At 35.6% G+C, this 16,390-nt stretch overlaps 1 protein-coding gene across 2 annotated transcripts in view; it reads right to left on the bottom strand.

The window, feature by feature from the left end:
* Window positions 1-15,306, bottom strand: part of LOC111513342 (retinol-binding protein pinta) — a 55,288-nt gene extending 39,982 nt beyond the window's left edge. Inside the window, exon 1 of one of the 2 annotated variants that reach the window (XM_074174157.1) lies at window positions 15,232-15,306. The gene's annotated coding sequence lies outside the window, so the exon portion shown is untranslated. Of the gene's footprint in view, window positions 1-7,277; window positions 7,435-15,231 lie in introns of those variants that run through there. The other variant, XM_074174155.1, reaches the window with a different exon arrangement.
* Between the last annotated feature and the right edge of the window lie 1,084 nt (window positions 15,307-16,390).

Raw genomic sequence — 16,390 nt, 5'->3', positions numbered from 1 at the left:
CTTAGCTATGATATCACCTCTTCAATTCTACAACCTTCGTTTCTCGTCTCTAGATTCATAAGAAACAGAAGGCCCTCAGTCACTCATCAAGTCCCAGTAGGACTTCCGTGCAGAGCACCGCACACGGAGAAACGTATAGAAAACCCCTTGGCCAGGGTAAGAATTTTACCAATAAATGTGTTTTACATGATTTTAGTAATATTTGCTCCCAGCGTTGTCATTCAAGTGAATATTAGTTTTGAAGAGAGGTTTCAACACTCATTCAATTGTCTTGATTTTTACGGGTCATATGGTTATACAGGGCACCCAAAAATATACTCTTGTTATCTTGCTACTTTGCTTAATGGAAATATACCAGGGGTATTGATTAGTCAAATAGTCCCTATTGAATGGGGGTTGAATCTCACCTTGTTATTATCTGATTCTGATTGAGAATTTTCTTCCGTAGGGTTTTTTTTCCTTCTTTCCTTTTTTTTCCTGTTTTCCGGTTTTTCTGTTTTCCTTTTTTTTCTTCTTTCCTTTTTTTATTTATCTTTCTGGATCTTATTTGGTGATCCATTACTGGTCCAGCTTGTCGTGCCATACAGGGTGATCTATCTTGGCGGTGCTACAGGGTGATCCATCTCCGCCGTACTACAGGGTGATCCACTGGTTCTACAAGGTGATCCATCTCCGCCGTACTACAGTGTTATCCACTTCCGTCGAACTACGGGGTAGCCTAACACCATATACCGGGTGGCCCAAAAGGAGCACGCAAGTTATATTTTTTTTATTTGAATATTGGTGACATACTGAGTTATTTAAATGATTGTTGCCCTTATGTTTATTGATACCTGTTTGATATAGTGTTTGTTTATTCATACCTGATTGATATAGTGATGCATTTGTGAAACGGAAATTGAGGTATTTTCTTCCTTTCACGATTGCTAGTTGACACCGATGCGCCTACGCCTGAGCTCACGCGACGCAAACGAGTTTGTCTCACCATCCGATACTAGTATTTACGATTTCACCTACTCAATTTTCGTAGTAGTTTTACTTGACGTATTGTAGTTTCTTTTGAGCGTCGTTACTACCGTAATTTGTGGCTGATTGAATTCGTGGTATATACACCGCGTTCTTGTATTGACATTTGAACATCGCGTAGTAGTGTGAATATTGCATTGTTGTCTCAGAAGCGTTGTTGGTTATTCCATGTAAGTTAGGATTACTGAATAAATCATATTGGGGATCTTTATCTTTTATTTCCAATAATAATTGGTAAGTTATTGATATTGTGAGTTACTTAGGGTATCTGGAGGATTAAATTTACCTGGCGCCCATTAAGATCTATTTGAAATTTGCTAAGTTGTTCGACCCACTCCCGTCTCCACTGTTTAGCTTAGCCGCGGATACCCATCTGTCTTATTTGTTACCGACAGATGATTTAGTCTCCTCTTGTGGTTTGTGAGGCGACAACATATCATTCCTCTAAACAGCAGTGCTCGATTTTTAAAATTTCGTCGATTAGTTTCCGAAATACTATCAATTTAATAATTTGTATAAAAAATTAGCATTTTTCAAATTATCCTCATGTCTTATGAAAAATGCGCAGCTTTGAAGAAAATGTTTTAACAGGTCGATTTTGCCTTCAAGGGAGAAACATTTTAACAATGTAATAAATCAAATTACGTACACTCCTAAGCAGGGTAGCTACCCCTAGAAAACTATTAAATAGCAATAAAGGTTGGGTTGTAATGTGCTTTAGAAACAATTTATTTCCCTTAACAACAGTAATCGATTTTTAAAATTTGATCAAGGAGATTATAGTGAACTATCTAGTTTTACAATAAACATAAGGGTAACGGTTAAAAAAAATGGTACAAATAAGATTTCATTTAATAGATGCTCAAAGTGTTCACCATGTACATGCTGGCAAGTTGAAAATCTACGGAATGTACAAAAACTTGACTGTTTCTCAAAGAAATAAAAAACTGAGTTTGATTTTGTATAAAAAGTTATCTGTGACTAGTAGTTTCTAGCGGTGTTAGTTCATTTATTTATAATCGTGATATCTATCTACACTGTTGTGTTGTAACTGTCAGCGTGACGTTAAACCCATTACTACTTTTTTGAACTTTTGTAAAATTTTTTGAGAGGATGCCTCACTTAACAGAGCTCCACAGAATAGAAATCTTAATGATGGTTGGTTATGGAGAGAGACGTCGAACTCAAGACGAAGTTGTCGATTTGTTTAGACAGAAGTACCCAGATTTGCCACCTTTAAATCAAGGTACTATTAGCAAAATTGAAAAGAGATTCCGAGAACATAGGCATGTTAGAGATGTTCCTAGACGAAGGCCATCTAAAATCGATTATAATACGAAATTGGATATACTATTGGCATTCGAAGAACAACCTGTTACTGCAGCCAGGCAAGTTGCTCGTGACAATTCTGTTTGTCATAAATCTGTGCTGAAAATATTAGCGTGTGCAGGCAAACGGCCTTACAAAATGCGTGCAGTCCAAGAGTTACGTGAAGACGATGCAGATCGCAGAGTTAAGTTTTGTGAAATTATGATGCACGCTATTGATGGAAATCAGATATCATCGGAATGGCTACTTTTCTCTGATGAGGCTACATTTAGTCTAAGTGGTCATGTTAACAGACAAAATTGTCGCTACTGGTCTGACGTTAACTCGCACTGGGTGAGGGAAACTCACACTCAGTACCCAGTGAAAATTAATGTTTGGGCTGGTATTATTGGTAGGCAAGTGATAGGGTCTATATTTTTCGATGATAATTTGACTGGAGAAAGATATGAGCAGTTTCTTCGAAACGAACTAGTTCCGGCCTTATCTGCCCTATATCCTAGTCCGATAGATCCCTATTTGCCTGATGAAAGGATATGGATGCAGCAAGATGGAGCACCACCACATTATGCTCGCGGCGTGCGTCAATACTTGAACCACATTTTTCCACATAGATGGATTGGCAGAAGAGGTGCAATTGAGTGGCCGGCACGCTCTCCTGACCTTACCCCACTAGACTTTTTCTTATGAGGATACCTCAAAACCAAAATTTATGTAACGAAACCAGAAACCATACATGAACTCCAAGAACGCATTAGGCATGAAATCCGTCAAATATCTCGAGACATTTTGAAAATGTAAGAAATGAATTTAACCATCGGCTTAGACTATGCCAGCATGTACTTGGTGAAAACTTTGAGCATCTATTAAATGAAATCTTATTTGTATCATTTTTTTAACCGTTACCCTTATGTTTATTGTAAAACTAATTCACTATAATCTCCTTGATCAAATTTTAAAAATCGATTACTGTTGTTAAGGGAAATAAATTGTTTCTAAAGCACATTACAACCCAACCTTTATTGCTATTTAATAATTTTCTAGGGGTAGCTACCCTGCTTAGGAGTGTACGTAATTTGATTTATTACATTGTTAAAATGTTTCTCCCTTGAAGGCAAAATCGACCTGTTTGAACATTTTCTTCAAAGCTGCGCATTTTTCATAAGACATGAGGATAATTTGAAAAATGCTAATTTTTTATGCAAATTATTAAATTGGTAGTATCTCGGAAACTAATCGACGAAATTTTAAAAATCGAGCACTGCTGTTTAGAGGAATAATATGTCTTTAAAATTTAATACAAATCAACCCTTATTGCTATTCAAAAAAATTTAGGAGGTAGCTACCCTATGTAAGGGATGCATGTAATTTGGTTCATTAGAATGTAGAAATGTATCTCTCTTGAAAACAAAATCGACCTGTCTCAGGAATTTTGCAAGAAACATTCTGCTACAATTCTACTGAATTTATTCCAGTTAAAGGTACCACACTGTATAAATGAGACGGTAACATGGTGGATTGACGTAAGTGGATTGATTCACTCACCCAATCCACCGCTGTGTGAACCGATGGTTCGAACCGCAAGACCGAACGATCGATTTTTACTTCTCATTATCCAACCCGTAGCTGGAATCACACGTTGAAAGGTAAGACCTTGTTATTCCTTAGCTCGCACTAATTTCGATTTTTGAGTGGAGTCATTCGTAGGGGTGCTACCACAGCTGGTTAACAAAAAAAAACTGATTTTGACAGATTATTTTTCAACAAACAGATGATAGTATTTTTATTCTAAAAAATTTGAGGTACTATGAATTTCACATGATTCTCGAGAATAATAAACCATATTCTTCACAATGATTGTTTGAAGTGTTCTCCTAACAATGAGTAATATCTCAACTACCAGAATAATCTTTCATTTCTAGGAGAACTAATTACGATATGGAAATCATACCCGAAACTTCACCCCCCCCCTTCGGTCAGCAAATACCCCCCTATTTTTTTCAATAGCATGGGGGTATAATGATACATCATTTAAAGGACTTTTGTCCCTCTATTACTTCTGTAACTTTTCTCAAAATTGGTTCATTCGTTATTGAGAAATTAAATGTTGAACGTTTTATTTAGGAAAAAAGAGAAAATTCGCTATCGTTCATTTTAATGAGGAAATCAACAACAAATAATATCAGTAGAAACAAAATAAACGGATGAATTGTTCAAAATGACCTTCATCTAGTTTCATACAATGATACAGTCTACTCTCGAAAGCGTTCCGTACATTATTCAAGATCTTCGGAGTCAGCAATCGGCATTCCCAAATAATTCCCTGTCGCAGGTCTTCTAGATTTGTAGTTGCAGTAGAGTACACTTTCGACTTTAGGTGTCCCAACAGAAAGAAGTCCATCTGTCTGAGATCAGGTGATCTGGCTGGCCACTACACTGGACCCCTTCTGCCGCATTGGAGAACGTTCGTCCAAAAACTGTCTCACCCGAACCTCAAAATGTGGGGTTGCACCATCCTGCTGGAATGTTCCATTCATTTTTTAATAAACTGTCATCATTTTCTGAAATTTGTGTAATCATAGGATACACACTCTCGTAATAGATTCAGGTATGTGTCTCCATCGAGATTACCTTTAATGAAGAATGGTCCAACAATATGATTACCAAGAATGCCGGCTCAAACATTAAATTTTTATGGAGTTTGTGAATGTGTTTGCCTCACCAAATGAGGATTCATATCGCTCCAGTAACGACAATTATGTCTATTCACTATTCAACATGAAAGAACTTTCATCTGAAAAACATGTATTATATAATAGGTTTGGGTTATTTGTTAATTTCTCACTGAAACCGACGATCAGGATCATCTTTGTTTAATTCCTGAACTAGCGTTATTTTGGAAGAATGGAATTAGTAGGCTTTCAAAATCCAAAAAACACTAGTAGCTCATACACTAGACGCTCTAGCTAGTTGTCTGATAGATTGTCGATTATTCATTTGTAAATGTCCTAAGACTGCAACTTTTGACTCCGTAATTTCTGACAGGACAAGAATCTTCATGTTTGCTGTTGTGAACAAAACCTGAAGTTCGAGACTTATCCATTAACTGTTTAACCTGTTGATGGCTCACGTTGTGGTCTGGATGATTCATATTATGAATTCTTGTCGTCCATTTTTAAACGTTCACTACTAATTTAAATAATTTTATAAATCTTGAAGACCTGCGACACAGAATTGTTCGAGAATGCCGATTTCTGACTCCAGACATCTTCAATAATGTAAGAAACTCTTTCGAAAGTAGACTGTATTATTGTATAGCACTAGATAGAGGTCATTTCAACACTATATCCATTGATTGTGTTGCCATTGATATTACTTTTGTTCATTTCCTAAATAAAATGAGAGACAGCAAATTTTCTGGTTTTTCTTAAATATAACTTTCAAAATTCAATATCTCAAAAACGAATGAACCAATTTTGAAAAAAATCACAGAAATAATAGAGGGTCAAAAGACCTTCCAAATAATCTATTACGCGACTCCCCATGCCATTGTTAAAAATATGGGGGGTAGTTGCTGATCGCAGGGGGGTGAAGTTTCGAGTATGATTTTCATACCAAAATCAGTCATGGGGGGTCAAATTTTGGTTGAAACGCCCTTTATATAAAAATAATGATGAATTGTAAGAGATCTCAAACCATTGAGATATCGAGTTTTGTGTTTTTTTCCATTTGTTGCATTACAGATTGATTATCAAATATATATTATATTCTGGAGTAATAATATCTGTATCAAACTGTGATAAATATATATCAGTTGTAGGTATTGCATTTTTGTAGTCAGGATAAGTAACAACCAAAGGTTGAAAAGATATTGTAATCAAACTGATTCACAAGTAATTTATCATTCAAAAACAAAAAATATTTATATGAAAGTGTTGATTACTGAATTTTTAAACAACTCGTTTTGTCCGAAAATAAACATTATCATCTCCATTGCGAAAAAATGAAGATACAACTTCCCTTGGATTGTTTTGTATCGACGGCTATTGATACACCAAATTTACTGATGAGAACGGATCTTCTTCCATATTATGAATACATGCCTCCGAAAATAGTTTTTCTCTCTCAAAAACTGAGTTTGCTCAAAAGTTGAGTAGTTCGTTCCCAAGAAAATTATTGATTACCGTTATACTGAGTTCAGAGTGATGTCATTTTTTCGTAGCCTTTTCAACAAACTTTATCATTTGATATTCATATCGAAAAATGAAATGAAAATATCTTGGCTGTCTTCTTGGGTGATCCTTCATGTGGGATATAGAATGTCAAGTAATTTTTCTTATTCTTATTATTCTTTGGGTGACAACTGGAAGTCATCACCAGAAAACGATCGTAGATACTAACAATCGAAACGTCGTGAAGTAACTTGGCTTGGAATCTCCTAATTTTCAATTTTAATTCTTTATTTAATTTTACTATATTTTACTTGAATTTTATTTCACTGTTTCAGGGTTTTTTTGCTAAATATAATTGTTATTTTGAAATATTTATTTTAGTTTGAAAAAAATGTTAATTTTATTTTTTTCTCTTTCTCACTAATCGTATTACCATGGATTATTATAATATTATCATATTTTTTTTATGGTTTTATAAAATGTACTTACGGAACTCTTATCTTGGTGAGTAAGTAACAGATCACAATACAGGCATTTCAATGTCTATGTGAAAGTTACTCATTCAAGATAATTGAAATTTATTAATTATGTATGTCATACAACAAATTGCATATTAACATGGAATAAATAAATTTGAATTTGAATTTGAATTTTCCAATTGTATTGGTTCTTTCAGGAATTTCAAATCATTTTATATAATATTAGACAATGGAAATCCGAACTGATGAAATTCAAAAAAAAAATTTCACTCACCTCTTTCGAATTAACCAAATCTTTTATACACAGTATTTCCTAACTACTTCACGAAACTTCAAAGGGTGATTCGTTAGTTCGTTTCATACCAGTTTGGTTCAAATTCACTAAAAATATTTGAAGTGATAAGGTGCTTATTCAGCCCGAACTAGAATGAAATTACCAGGTCCAGTGGCGTCTCAGTGGGTACCGCACAGCCAACAATATTGAGAAAAAAAACACTGACTTTTTTTGTGGTTTTTTATTTATTTTTTAGCAACCATGAATACAACTTTTTCGTCGACTGTGTTTTCTTCATATATAGCTTCGTTTTCAAATAGAAATCACTTCTGAAAACTATCCATGAAAAACATGAAATGTAAACCAACAGTTCATAATAAACGATTTCGACCTCAAAGTAAATGAGCAGAAGGTCCACCTTCTGATGAAATACACGACTGAAATCGATTCGTCATTTATTGTCCGATACGTTCAAAAATACCTGGAGTATTCCTTATGACATTGCAAATGTCAGTTATTCGATTCCTCAAATCATTCACATCTAGTACAAGAGTTTCATAAACAAGAATCTTCAGATGCCCCCATGAAGAGTGATTTATAGAATTCTATTCAGGACTACGAGCTGGCCCATTTTGAGGTCATGCACGTCCAACCCAGCGATTAGAGTAGTTGATGTCGAGATGCTGACGAGCAAGAACACTAAAATGAGGTGAAGCCTCATCGTGTATGAACCACATGTTGCCTGTTACAAGTACCGACACTTCTTTTAACAAAAGGGGTTGATGATCTGGCAAAAAGTCCAAGTAGGATTCACCTGTTAATCTTGCTGTTAGAAAAAAGTGCCAGTTAGGTTGTTAGCAGAAAATTGTTGCTGAATAAGACTCTCTCCAATAACTTGGGGATTTTCGTCGGCCCAAAAATGTTCGTTATAAATTATAATAACATTTCGTGAAAAATTTGCTTCGCTCGTAAATGAAATATTTGGTGAAAAATTATTATTGTGTGTCTTGATATGAATGAACCTCCTGCAAAACATTGATCTTGTGTGGAAATCTCAAGGCAGTAGGGATTGGATCCGCTGTATGTTAAATGGGTATACGAGATTTCTTTTTAGAACTTTCCATACGGTTTTTCGGATGACTCAGCTGCAGTGCAATATTCCAGGAACTAATTGAAGGATCTTCTTCTGTCGCATCAACTATAGATTCTTCTAGTTCAGGAAGATTCTGGTCTTCCAGTCATGTGCATGTCAGCCGTTTCACTGTTAGTAAAATTATTCATGATGAAAACACTGCTAATTGATAACTCTGACTTCCACTGATATGACAACTCTATCACTGTCAAATTTCACTAGTTCGGACTTCCAGTGTCTAATATATAAAATGATCTGAAATCCCTGAAACAACTGAAATAGTGAAATAAAATACAAATAAAAATAAAACAATTGAACAAAAAATCAAAATAAAGAAAAAAAATGAGAATAATGGTAAAAATGAAAAGTTGAGAGATTTCAAGCCAAGTTAGTTCACGACGTTTCGATTGTTAGTATCCACAAACGTCTTCGGGTGATGACTGGACTGACTTCTCCGAGAGATGACTATTTATGAGTCGTTCGAGTATTTTCACTTATCCCCGCTTTCCATTTTTTCCGCTTCACTGGTTCAGTCGGAGATGACCGTTTGGCGGGAGTTTGCCATTTCTCGCTTGACGATGTTGAGTATTTCTACGGTGGCTTGGCTGAATACATTGTTTAACGGAATGTATGCGACTTCCTTGAATTTTCTCCTAAACCAATGTTCCTCTCTGTGTAAGATCTCAGCTTGGGACCACTCAATGTTGTGTTGATGGGTCCAAACATGGTCTGCTATTTCTGATTCGCTGGTTTCCCCTCGCTGTGTGTGTTTCTTGTGCTCGGCAATGCGAACATTTGATGGCCTCTCAGTTCCACCAATATAGGATTTTCCGCACTCACAGGGTGTCCGGTAAATGCAGTTCTTGGAATCGCAGTCCGCGTTTGGTGGCCTGGTTTTCATGAGGCTGCTACGGATAGTGTTTCCAGATCTGAAGCAGGTTCTGATGTTGTACTTGGAACCAATTCTGCTTATTCTCCCCGATAATCCTCTGATGTAGGGAAGCGAAAGCACTGGTTGTGACGGCTTCTCTTCTTTGTGCTAGGCTCCTGCTGTCTCTTTGCCAAAATCTTTTCTACCATCGCTTTGGAGTAGCCATTCCGTTGAAGATCATTCTTGATGATGTCTAGTTCCTTCTCGAGACCTTCTTTCGTGTTACAGATCCCGAAAGCACGGTCTAATAGAGTCTTGATGATTTCTCTATTAGTTGATTGATGATGGTTGGATTCGTAGTTCAGATACTGTCCCGTGTGAGTGGGTTTTCGGTATACAGATGTTTCCCACTCAGTGTCGGTCCTCGTCACCAAAACGTCTAATGGCAATTCGTTGTGGATTTCCTTCTCCATTGTGAAAGTGATGGAAGGTCTCACGCTGTTGATGTGTTTCAGGAAAGCGTCTAGTACAGTATTCTCATGGTATTATGAAGGTGTCGTCAACATATTTGAACCATACTCGAGTTTTCTTGTGGGCTTCTTCAATGGCCAGAGTTTCAAACCACTCCGTATATATGTTGACTATGACTGGTGAAAGTGGCGATCCCATTGGCATCCTAGTAATCCCATAATTACTTCTATAGGTAGATTCGTTTTCTCTTTCAGGTTCCCGTCGTCGGATAGCTTTCTCTGTATGATTTGGAGTGCTTCTTCGACCGGAACGTAGGTGTAAAAGCTTTCCACGTCGGAACTAATTAGTTGATCTTCCTGTGTGACTTCAATTACCTCGGTTACTTTGGCAATAAAATTCAGCAATATTTCGTATTTTCTATTCTCTTTCCCGAAACAGTAAAAAATATATTTTGAAGGCATCATGAATATTTGAAATGACGGAAACTATAGAAAATAGTGAAAACTAAACGAAAAATCCGAGCAGGGGGCGGTATACTGTCTGTCTGTCTGTCTGTCTGATTTTAATCAGACAATCTGCCACCTTCATATTTTGTTATAGTGGTGACAACTGGAAATAAAAAAATATGTCAGAAATGAAATGAAAAAACCGGCCGTCGGGGACGGTACAGATCCAGCAATATTTTTATTAGAGACTCTGCCACCTTCATATTTTGGTATAGTGTTAAGAAATAGAAATAAAGATCTATGTTGGAGGTGAAATCAAAAAACCGGGCGTCGGGGGCGGTACAGATCCAGTAATATTTTTATTAGAGACTCTGCCACCTTCATGTTTTGGTATAGTGTTGAGAAATGGAAATAAAGATATATGACCGAGGTGAAATCAAAAAACCGGCCGTCGGGGGCGGTACAGGTCCAGCAATATTTTTATTAGAGACTCTGCCACCTTCATATTTTGGTATAGTGTTAAGAAATGGAAATGAAGAAATATGTCAGGTGTGAAATCAAAAAACCGGCCGTCGGGGGCGGTACAGGTCCAGCAATATTTTCATTAGAGACTCTGCCACCTTCATATTTTGGTATAGAGTTAAGAAATGGAAATGAAGAAATATGTCAGGTGTGAAATCAAAAAACCGGCCGTCGGGGGCGGTACAGATCCAGCAATATTTTTATTAGAGAACCTGCCACCTTCATATTTTGGAATGGTGTTAAAAAATGGAAATAATGATATATGGCCGAGGTGAAATAAAAAAACCGGCCGTCGGGGGCGGTACAGATCCAGCAATATTTTTATTAAGGACTCTGCCACCTTCATATTTTGGTATAGTGTTAAGGAATGGAAATGAAGAAATATGTCAGGTGTGAAATCAAAAAACCGGCCGTCGGGGGCGGTACAGATCCAGCAATATTTTCATTAGAGAACCTGCCACCTTCATATTTTGGTATGGTGTTGAGAAATGGAAATAAAGATATATGGCCGTGGTGAAATCAAAAAAACGGCCGTCGTGAGCGGTACATATCCAGCAATATTTTCATTAGAGACCCTGCCACCTCCATATTTTGATATAGTAGTCACAGCTGGACATAAAGAAATATGGCCGAGGTGAAATCAAAAAACCGTTCGTCGGCGGTGGTACAGATCCAGCAATACTTTCGTTAGAGCCCCAATCACTTTCATATTTTGTTGTAGTTTATTGATTAAGTATAAAGAGAAATGGCAGATAGGAAATTAAAACCGGCACATGCAAAATAAATACAAAATTATAAACAATGAATGGCAATGCAAACTGAAATATATTACTTATTAAAATCTCAAAAAAAACAAAACGTAAATCATATCCTAAAAAATGCAATTATATCATAAATCAAAGTCAACGCAAACTAAATTTTACAACAAAACAATCTCAAAACACAAAATATCTTAAAAATCTATATCTAAAGCCATTTGACATACACATCAAAAAAAACATAATAAATCAATAACAATACAAACTAAACTCTATATCACAATATAATATCAAAAAATTAATATGAATAAAATTCAAGTCGGGAGCCTATTGGTAAAATAATACAAATTTATAATAAATAGGAGACACTGCTTACTGAATTCTACAGTGCTTTTCCTTAAAGTTTTTCCCTTTTATTTTTTGAATGAATCATTTATCACTATTTTCACCTACTACAAAATGGCGGCACATTTAATAATTACTTGAATACATCGATGTTCAACTTCATAAATTGACAAAATAAGCTGACTTCACTTGAGAAAATGTTCGAAACGGTTGTCTTGAACTTTTTGACATAAGAACAGCCTAATCGATATTTCACGTCCAATTTTTTCTAAAATTGTAACATCGATATTTCTACAAATATTCATTATTCTCTGCCGTATATCTAATATCGAAGCAGATTTAGTTTCGTACAATTTTGCGCTTGAAACAGCCCCATAAAAAACTCCAAAGGTGTCAAATCTGGCGAGAGGGTCCTCCCGTTCCGTAGGACCTCGACTACCAACCCAACGACCGAGGAAATTGATATCTAAATGGTTTCTTGCTTGTCTGGAGTTGTAGTGCGCCATCTTGTTGGAATACAATATTCATATCGAATTCATTAGGATTCGCTTCGACAATTTTGGTGATTAGAGGGCTTGCTGACCAGATTTGAAACCTTTTGATTTTCTTATAAGGCTATTTGAAGCACAAAAGTTGTACGAAACTGAACTTCAGTATTGGATATACGGCAGAGAATAATAAATATTTGAAGAAATATCGACGTTACAGTTTTCGAAAATATTAGACGTGAAATATTGCTTGGGTTCTTCATTTCCATTTCTTAACACTATACCAAAATATGAAGGTGGCAGAGTCTCTAATAAAAATATTGCTGGACCTGTACCGCCCCGGCGGCCGGTTTTTTGCTTTCACATCTGACATATTTCTTCATTTCCATTTCTTAGCACTATACCAAAATATGAAAGTGGCAGAGTCTCTAATAAAAATATTGCTGGATCTGTACCGCCCCTGACGGCCGGTTTTTTGATTTCACACCTGACATATTTCTTCATTTCCATTTCTTAGCACTATACCAAAATATGAAAGTGGCAGAGTCTCTAATAAAAATATTGCTGGATCTGTACCGCCCCCGACGGCCGGTTTTTTGATTTCACACCTGACATATTTCTTCATTTCCATTTCTTAACACTATACCAAAATATGAAGGTGGCAGAGTCTCTAATAAAAATATTGCTGGACCTGTACCGCCCCCGACGGCCGGTTTTTTGATTTCACATCTGACATATTTCTTCATTTCCATTTCTTAGCACTATACCAAAATATGAAGGTGGCAGAGTATCTAATAAAAATATTGCTGGATCTGTACCGCCCCCTACGGCCGGTTTTTTTATTTCAAACCTGACATATTTCTTCATTTCCATTTCTTAACACTATACCAAAATATGAAGGTGGCAGAGTCTCTAATAAAAATATTGCTGGACCTGTACCGCCCCCGACGGCCGGTTTTTTGATTTCACATCTGACATATTTCTTCATTTCCATTTCTTAGCACTATACCAAAATATGAAAGTGGCAGGTTCTCTAATAAAAATATTGCTGGATCTGTACCGCCCCCGACGGCCGATTTTTTGATTTTACATCTGACATATTTCTTCATTTCCATTTCTTAGCACTATACCAAAATATGAAGGTGGCAGAGTCTCTAATAAAAATATTGCTGGACCTGTACCGCCCCCGACGGCCGGTTTTTTGATTTCACATCTGACATATTTCTTCATTTCCATTTATTAGCACTATACCAAAATATGAAAGTGGCAGGTTCTCTAATAAAAATATTGCTGGATCTGTACCGCCCCCGACGGCCGATTTTTTGATTTCACATCTGACATATTTCTTCATTTCCATTTCTTAGCACTATACCAAAATATGAAGGTGGCAGAGTCTCTAATAAAAATATTGCTGGACCTGTACCGCCCCCGACGGCCGGTTTTTTGATTTCACATCTGACATATTTCTTCATTTCCATTTCTTAGCACTATACCAAAATATGAAAGTGGCAGAGTCTCTAATAAAAATATTGCCGGATCTGTACCGCCCCCGACGGCCGGTTTTTTGATTTCACACCTGACATATTTCTTCATTTCCATTTCTCAACACTATACCAAAATATGAAGGTGGCAGGGTCTCTAATAAAAATATTTCCATTTCTTAGCTCTATACCGAAATATGAAGAAGGCACAGTCTCTAATAAAAATATTGCTGGATCTGTACCGCCCCCGACGGTCGGTTTTTCGATTTCACTGCTGACATATTTTTTTATTTCCAGTTGTCACCACTATAACGAAATACGAAAGTGGCAGAGACTCTATTAAAAATATTGGTAAATTTGTACCGCCTCCGACGGCCGGTTTTTTGATTTCGTCACTGATATATTTCTTCGTTTCCTTTTGTTAACACTATAACAAAATATGAAGGTGGCAGGGTGTCTGATTAAAATGTTGACAGAAGTATACCGCACCCTACTCAGATTTTTCGTTCAGTTTTCACTATTTTCTATAGTTTCCGTCATTTCAAATATTCATGATGCCTTCAAAATACATTTTTCACTGTTTCGGGAAAGAGAATAGAAAATACGAAATATTGCTGAACTTTATTGCCAAAGTAACTGAGGTACTTCAATTGACCCTAGTAGTTCGACAAAATGCCTTGAATTCTTCACAAAAGACGATTTTTTCCTTGTAATGGTTGTATTATGAGAACTATTAGATGGAAGTCCAAACTAGTGAAATTCATCATGAAACATTGTCAATCATCTTCAAACTATCACTGTCAGCTGGTCTCTAAAGCAGGTGTTCATGATACGCAAAGTGGCTTCAATTTTTTCCGCGAAAACGAAGTTAGATATGAATCAATCACAAGTGACGAAAAAGTTGTATTTTTTATTGAGTAATCAAAAAAAAAATGAAAAGCTGCAACAACAGTGGCGTAGGTACTTTTTTTTTTCAATGTAACCAATTTTGAATAAACTCATTACTACAAATAACTGTAGCAAATTTCGCCCAATTTGGTGTAAGGATATTCATGACATTTTCAAATACCTTTTCTTTTTTACTTTAACTGTATCTCAGAAACGGAACGACACCAATATAAAAACGTATTTTCTTAAAACCTTCTGAAGTTTTATACCGTAGTTAGGAAACACCCTATATGTATTCCCAGCTGAGGGAACATGTTAATTTCATAATACACGATATAACATCTCAACCTGAGCTATCGTGTTCCAGACATCCCGAAATGTTTCAATTCAAAGTAATCATCTAAAATGAACGAGCTTGCATATATTGATTATAGAGATAATTCAGTGAATTGGAGCCGTTCACAACTTTTTTTTCATAAAAAACTTAATTTATCAAATTTGCAGTAGTGGGTTGATTCATGAGATGATTGATTCAGTTATTCTGACACTCACCAATCACTTCAGCCAACACTCCGAACGTGAATGATTTGAGAACATGTAGGTAGCACCCGCTAGAAAATATTTACCAGTGATAACCTCGTCAGAATTTTATCAAACTTCAGTAATTCATGCTGAATAGTCTGAATTATGTATTCTCGTTCCATTGCTTTGAAATATTTCAACCGAATCCTGATTACCAATTATTTTTCCATACATTATATTACATTTATCACGAATTTTTAGTGGAAGCTATCATTATATATTTTTCGAAAACACGATTTGATTTTTAACTCAACATGGTGTGTAATATTTTATTTTCATATTCTCTGATTATGTAAGTATTAATGATTACCGAATGGAAAAGGATAAATTTTCAAGTTTTATTTGAAAAATATAACTATGAATTATTGATTGAACTCATTCGTGAATGAAGAATACTTGCACTTCAACTCAAAGTTAAAGAAACAATTGTTTTGTTAAATTTGGTAATTTTTCAATCATATATTAGCAACCATTTGATAGTCAAGTTTCAGGAAATCAACTAGAATAGTCCCATAAAAAAGACACATTTACCAGCAACCATATTTATCGATGGCTTGATTTGTAAACCTTCTAACTGAAGAAATAGTAATTTTCCCAGAAGACCAAAAAAACTCCCGATATATTCACAAATGGGAGTGAAATACCGTTTTATCAATCATTCCATACCCACTAATGGTTTTACAGCTATTATTGGAGTTAGACGTTATTCTATACACAAATGAAATATTTTTTCAGATTGACCATTTTTATTCTTTATCTTTTGCTTTGGAGCTGAACTGGATTGAAATGATAATAACGATAAAAAATATTATTAGTATAAAAATCAAAATGCATCCATATCAATAAAATATACCTATACTATAACAATTTTCAATTGAAAGTGATTCATAAGCAACATCGCACTTGAAGTGACCAACGATAATCCTCTTACCAACTCTGCAGAGGCGTTTCAAAATGATATTTTTATTCATTTAAACACATAGGTAATTAGGTAAGAATTATTATAATAGGTGGCGCTACCTGGTGTCACTGGTGAAATTGATTACATTTTCTTATTATGCCTAATACATTACTTCAAAAAAACAGAAAAATTCACAAAATAATTATGTTCTTTTCATATAGAAAGAGA

This window comes from Leptinotarsa decemlineata, unplaced genomic scaffold (assembly GCF_025532065.1).
Source record: "Leptinotarsa decemlineata unplaced genomic scaffold, Ldec_3_MD MMD2_tig00000505_RagTag_RagTag, whole genome shotgun sequence".
NCBI classification, from domain to species: Eukaryota; Metazoa; Arthropoda; class Insecta; order Coleoptera; family Chrysomelidae; genus Leptinotarsa; species Leptinotarsa decemlineata.
The sequence above is the reverse complement of the archived record's forward strand: the minus strand, read 5'-3'. Positions and strand labels throughout refer to the sequence as shown.